This window comes from Halyomorpha halys, unplaced genomic scaffold, assembly GCF_000696795.3.
Source record: "Halyomorpha halys isolate HHAL.00 unplaced genomic scaffold, Hhal_1.1 Scaffold2107.1, whole genome shotgun sequence".
Lineage (NCBI taxonomy): Eukaryota > Metazoa > Arthropoda > Insecta > Hemiptera > Pentatomidae > Halyomorpha > Halyomorpha halys.
In genome coordinates, this window is record NW_027110483.1 from 42,690 (window position 1) to 49,856 (window position 7,167).

Consider the following 7,167-nt stretch of genomic DNA (forward strand, 5'->3'; position numbering starts at 1 on the left):
ATGAAGGAAAATTGTCTAAGTAATACGAAAAAATGCCTATCTAACGATATCTAAAAATGGATAATAATAATAAGATAAAAATATATACACACTATAAAAAAATAAATAGTTAAATAAATTAAATAGGATCAAAATAATAAAACAAATAAAGTAAAGAATTAAAAATGAAATGAATCATCTCTAACACATTCATAATTATTTACATTTACATTCTTTCAATAGATCACCAAATCGCGCCCTGCCCCTAAATGTGGAAAACATGAAAGGAATCCAGAATCCCTGAACGTCCATAGTAGTCGTGTCACTGGTATTGAGAGTCTGATTAAGGCCTCAGTTATTGGAGGCTTAGTGAGGTTACTAGAACCGGAACAAAAATAGCAGAAACAATATGATTGTTAACTAGTTTGAGTTTAGGTACAACTGTAAAAACTGCCTACTCCTCTCTTTTTAATGTTAAATAAAATAAAAATAATTAAGTCGGGTCAACTGAACGATAGGTAGGGAAACCAGAGCGATCGTGAAAAATATTGAATTAGAATCTTTGGCATAAAAGTACTTTTTAAAGTCAGCTCAGTCCAGATAACCAAGTATTAAAAAATAGTGTATTTGTGCAAAAATACTTATTAAAGGCGGGTATATGCCGAAGATGTAACAGCAAATTGGTAGATAAAATCTATTTAACAGAAGTGCCAATTTAAATAACAGATTTTTAACAAAAAAAAAACTCGGTATATCAATGTACTATCAATTGATCTTTAATATCAGTTAGTTATTATTTTCATTGAAGCAGGGCTAAATGCCGAATAAAAAAAAGATTTCTCGAAAGTACATTAAGTTCTGTAACTTTAAAATAATTAACCATCTTTCATTGTTAGTAGTAATAAAAAATAGATGAATATGTACTTTTAGAACTAAAGGAGACAACGGCTTTCACCAAAACAGCTGAGACAGACTGGGAACTAGGAGTAACCAAAATCACTAGATCAAGTGCCTTTAATTTACGATTAAATTTGAACAAATTACCCTTATCTTATTGTTAATTGTGATAAACAATAGCTGAATATAAACCATAACGGAATTTGATAATAATTGTTTTTATATTGTTGTTATGACAATAGTCAGATTTTACTTTCAATTACTTATGTATGAAATTAGGAACGTAACGGCGTTGGGGTGTTTCAGAGCTCCCGGTTTGGAACGCTGTGGATTCGATTCCCACCTGGGACATATTCCAGTTAATATTTTTTTCTCGGGTGTCCCGAGGATACCAATACCAATATATATGTATATATAATTGGCAGTAACGAATCAGTATTATCCTGATTAATAGAAAAAATAGCTGTTTTGAAATGTACAAGGATTAATATTAAAAAGTTTAGATGCACGCATCAGATTTTTTATGTTGTTTTGACTGATACATCACCTTTGCTATAAGATTTTTTTTTATAACATTACAGTCGTCTACCAACCACGTCTTCTATTTTAAATTCAAATGTAAGTGTTAGATTAGTGCATTTGAATTAAAATTATGAAATTACCCTTTGTTTAACAGATTTTAATATTTTTAGAGTTAGTGCTTTACACGATTTAGTGGAGTATAGGGACTGAATCCTAACTAACACCTTCAATAGAGTTAGTGTCGCTTCGACAATGCCTTTTGTTTACGACGGGCAGTAAACTCGGTGTTGGGACAGTAATGTCTCCTCCTGACAGCAGTTCGGACTCTACCAATTGCGTCCTACAATGCCTCATTAGTAGTCGCCCAACGTTATCCTAAGTTCATTGAGTATTGGACGTGTAGAAGAAATGTTCTATTCATTAATGATATTTTGCGATTCGTGATAAAAATATAAAACGGTTTATGAATGTTGAATTTTATTAAAGGTTGGATAAATCATTTCCGTTTGTTTCTGACAGTGATCGATTGAGTCTTGTCAAGGATAGTGCCTATTTGGTTGGTGCAGCCTTTGTAAAAAACAGCGATTCGTGAGGAATGGCTCGTTTTTAGTGTCCACCTTTTAATATTTTATTTTACATCTGATTACCGTTTACTAATGTTTTATTTTAAATTAAAATGCTGGAATATAGACAAATTTAACTTTGAAATATAGAGTGATACCTATATAGTACCTCCTATACAGTATTTTCCATATGGTATTCTCTACATGCCTGTAACACTCCATTTTTATATTACAAGTAAAAACGTTTCGATTTCGAATGTTCTTTTTTTTTTAATTATTTAATTTTCTTTTCTTTTGGAGGAATAAGTTTTTTTTTTTAACTTAAGTGGTATAGGTCCAATTATCATCACTATAAGTCTAAAACCATACTTTAATTTTAACCAACCTTTACAACAGCCGATAAATTTATATTTAAACCCAATAGAAGAGCTAAACTCACTTAAAACAAATACTACCTAATATTTACTTTCTCTATCTCATCTTGTACGGTTATCAACGTTTTCTAAACAATGAAATGAAAAAATAATTTTATTCTGAGACATATGTCCCCTAAGAATAAATACATGGTTCATATACTAAGATTTTTATCTGGCAAGCATTTAAATATTTTCAGATAGTAGAATGAAATTACATTGGTATATTGGCTTAACTACTGTTTATAATGTTAATGAATATATGTCTATTTATTTGATTACAATGATGTGGAGGTTTGGTTATACAATAAGTGGAGGAATAGGTGTTGTTAAAAGGAAAGAATGGATGAGGATTGACGAATGCAGAAGGGAAGAGAATTCCTGAAGAAGGTTGCACATATGACGAAGGATTTGCTAAAGATGGCATATATAAATCAGTCGGTTAATGAGTGGATGGATGAACGAATAGTGAGGAGATCTAGGATATAGGTAGGTTTTTTGATTTTAAGAACTTGGAATAGCAAAACACCAAGTACGTATTGCCTTCGGGAGGTTGGATAGAGCCACTTCAACTCGGAATACCAGCGAGAGACTTGAGAACGCCTAGGGAACCCAAAGATAAATCTTACAAAGCAATTCATGAGTCTCTTCAGTCTCAATACTAGTCCTGCAGAAAGCCCTCCATACACCAAGGATCCGTAGTCAAAGTTGGGGAAGACGAGAGAGGATACTAGGAGCTGACGGGTGTTCTGAGGAATGGAATTACGGAATCTTAGGAATTGTTTGAGTACAGTTATGGATTTGCGAAATGTGGTTATTCCAGGAGAGGTGTTGGTCAAAGGTGACACCAAGGTTTTTTATTGTGGGATAGAAGTGAATCGGTTGGTTCTTAAGGAATAGTAGAGGACAGTAAGGGAGGGAATAAAGGAGGGCCTTGGAACCAATGAGAATTTAGCATTCAGCTTCAAATCATTTTTAGACGCCCATGCGTTAATGCTGTCAATATCTTCCCAATATGCACTAACTATGTTGTTAATACTGAACATATATTAACAATCATGAAGGCTTAGGACTTCCAAACTTAGCAAAATTCCTCTCCTCGAGGAAATCAAGTAGCTAAGTTTATTTTTCTACCTCACCGTTGTTTACTTCACCAGAGTCAAAAACGAATAACTAACAAGGGAAGTGCTCAGTAAAGAAGTCATCTATTCTTACCAACTTTTTTTATGATTCTAAATCTTCATGGATTCTCAGATTTCTTCATTCCTCAAAAAGAAAATTAAGTTTTAAAAACGATTTTATCAAAAATTAAATTCGAAATTAACAACATACATTTTTTGTTAAATAAGATAAATTGTCTGCTAAGCCTCAATCTGGACCTTAATTAACTCGAACTCTTTGGTCTAAGAGAGCACTTAGGTAGCTGGAGGCCACTTAGGTCGTGGTTGCAGTGGTTTCGTGTTCCAAACTGCCCGGGAAATTCACGTAAAGAATTGTTTAGCGAAACGGGAAGAAATAATTATCTATAATGAGTGCTATTTTATCCAGTCCATAATTACATATTGATGTTGATGGACCTGTTGATTTAACGAAAATTTTATACTTTTAGTGTTTATAACATCCATTTATTTCTCATGAATTTCAATTTCGTGGAAGAAACGAAGAAAATGATTTAGAAAGCTTTTCTTTTGCATGCTATAAAAAAAAAAAAAATAATATTGACTGAATTCGGTATGTATGAACAAAACCTAAACTAAGCCTGCATAATACATAGCATATGTTCAGTATCAAGTACAATGTATGGAAAATCTTGATAACAGTACAAGATGAGGAGATAGTGGAAATGGTAAAATTTATTTTAAGTGAATTCAGCTCTTCTATTGGGTTTCAATATAAATTTATCGTCTGTTGTAAACTTTTATGTAGAGCCAAAGTGAAGGTAATTTGGACTTCTACCCCTTAAGTAAAAAAAAAAAACTTTTTCCTCCAAAAGAAAAAAAAAAGAAATAAATAATGAAAAAGAAAGAATAGTTTGTAGTACAAAATTATATTACATTTACTTTTATTAATTTAAATATTGCATTAAATTATTAATTTAAAATAAAATATTATTAAACGGTTATCAGATAGAAAATATAATACTCATATTTATATTTAAAAACTTGCATAAAGTCATCTATGCGTTCGTCAGTAAATCATGGTAACAAATAAAATAAAAACTTTTAGGATTTAAATTTTTTTTTACGTAGTACGTTAAAACAGGAGTCACAAAACACTAATTAAAATCAGCAATATTATATAAGAAAAAAATTTTTCTTTAAAAATTTTTTGAAATGAACTGTAAAAATGGCTGATGATGAGAAAAACATCAATTTATAAAAAAAAAAATTAACGTGTAAATATTTCGTCTGTTATAAAGATTGGATTAAAGTTGAGTTTGGTGTAGAATTATACCGAAGGTAATTTTGACCACTACTACTTAGATAAAAAAAAAATTTTCCTCCGAAAGAAAAAAAAATTCAAAAATTGCATTTTCTTTTGTTCCAGAATTTTTATTTAAAATAAAGTATTACTTAATGGAAATCAGATGGGAAATAAAATATTTATAAGCTTGTATAAATTTATTATAATATAAAACTTTTATACGTTCGTTAGTAAAACATTGTAACAAATAAAATAAAAACTTTTAGGATTAAATTTTTTTTTTTTTTATTACGTACTAAGTTAAAACGTGAGTCACTGACCATAAATGAAATTAGCATTATTGTATTAAGACAACAAATTCCTTTCAAATATTTATGTAATGAGAAAAGCATTAATTCATAAATAAAAGTTTAGATACCATGTTTCACACCCGATAGCTCCAAGTTTAGAAGAACAGTTATGTTCTCATATTTTTAGTTAAGACTTATTTACGATAACAGTGATCTTGTTGTTAAATTACATATTATTCATCCAAATCAACCTCAGTAAACATTCAATTGGTGTCACAGAGATTCACAGCAAAATTGAAATGTGTAAAGAGAAAGAGCCCTCCGTATTCGAATATTCTTCTGAAGGGACATGGATACGGACGGGGCACTCACCAGTTATAAACGTCACTAGAGCCTTCACACATAGCATTCTCTTTGGAGTTCCATTTGGATCTGCCTCAACCCTTCTCCAGGTTCCGGTCCGAGATCAAAGCCATCCATGCAAATCAGGGCGACTCTACGGCATCCGTGATTGGTCGATGGAGGCTTTAGAGGGGAAAAGGGCCGATAAGGGATTATTTTAATAATCTTATAGTGCCTCTGGCTCACGCTGGCCTTGAGGTTCGGAAATTGAGAGTGACTGTAATGATATGTTCAAATAAGTATATAAAGAGCTACGGATCAAAATCATCATGACAGTTTGCTGATAAAATTATTTTTGACAAAAAATCAAAGTTTAAAATGTTTTGGATCATATTCCTTATTTTCAATAATTTGGGGAGCTTCGGAGTTTATTCAGTGCGAAATGATTTTTTTTCTGGATCAAAAATTTTATTTCTGTCATAATTCTAAATACACCAACTGCATTTAAATCTAGATAGCTTTATGTAATAATCTAAGTCATGTTAAACTAAATCGTTTCTGATCATCGACTCCTAAAAATTGTCTTACTGTCTTATCAATCCGCTTTGTATATTATGTGTTATAGATCCATATTATATTGGCTATATAATTTTATTACTGATTATTTGTGTATGAGATTATCATAGTATAATTAAAATGATTTTTCGTTGCATTATATATCCTGTATAATTTATTGATTCGAATAATGATTACATCAAATACATCTATCGTTGTTATATATGTAATATTAATAATGAAAGGATTAATGAGCTCGAATTCCGTGTTTTACCGCAAGTAAGTTCTCACTACCTCCGCTAAATAAAACTTAAACAAATTGAATAAAATCGATTATAATCCTAACACTTAATACTGTTTAAAAAATGGTTAATATTGTTTAATTAAAACTTATAATTAAGACTGGTTGATAAATAAATAAAATTTTATCCATTTTAGCCTAAAAACATTTTTATTCCTTTATCCTCCGACCGTTTCGACCATCCTCAGTGACAATTTATCACAAACAGCTTTTATTACACATATGCTCTTCAACAATTCCAAACAAATAACAATATTATTTATAAATTAACACACCTTAATACAATTTTAGAACCAAACCACTTAAAAAACTTCATGCAGGCTTTTCTGCCCAGATCATTTATATCAGTCCACAGATTACCCTATGAGACATTAAAAAATTATGGAATCATATGATTTTGTTAGTAAGCAATTCTCAGATAATACCTACTTACCTAACTAGTCAATTTTTCACATTAAATTAAAAACCAAAATTATTTATTACAGTCAACAGTAAAATTTAAAAGAACAATATTTGTAACCTTTCCTACACTCAGGTAAAGCATTTCAATTATTTATTACAATACAAATATATTTTGATTAGTTTTCCTCTTTATTTTATTATTAAAATTCTTATCAAGGTTGATTATAATTATCAACATTAATTTTATCCCATTTTGTTCATAAATTAATTTTACTTTAAATCTCTGCATAGAGTTGGTTCAGGTTTCTTTTGTCTGTTTTTAAATTCACTGTATAATTAATAATTGTGATATGTAAATTGACTCAAGTATTTTTCTTTTGAATTTATTATTTTCTTTATGTAAAATCATAGTATTTTCAAAATCAAAAGTATGTTGGTTTTTGGATGTGTGCTTCACTAGTGCTGTTTTATTTGGATCT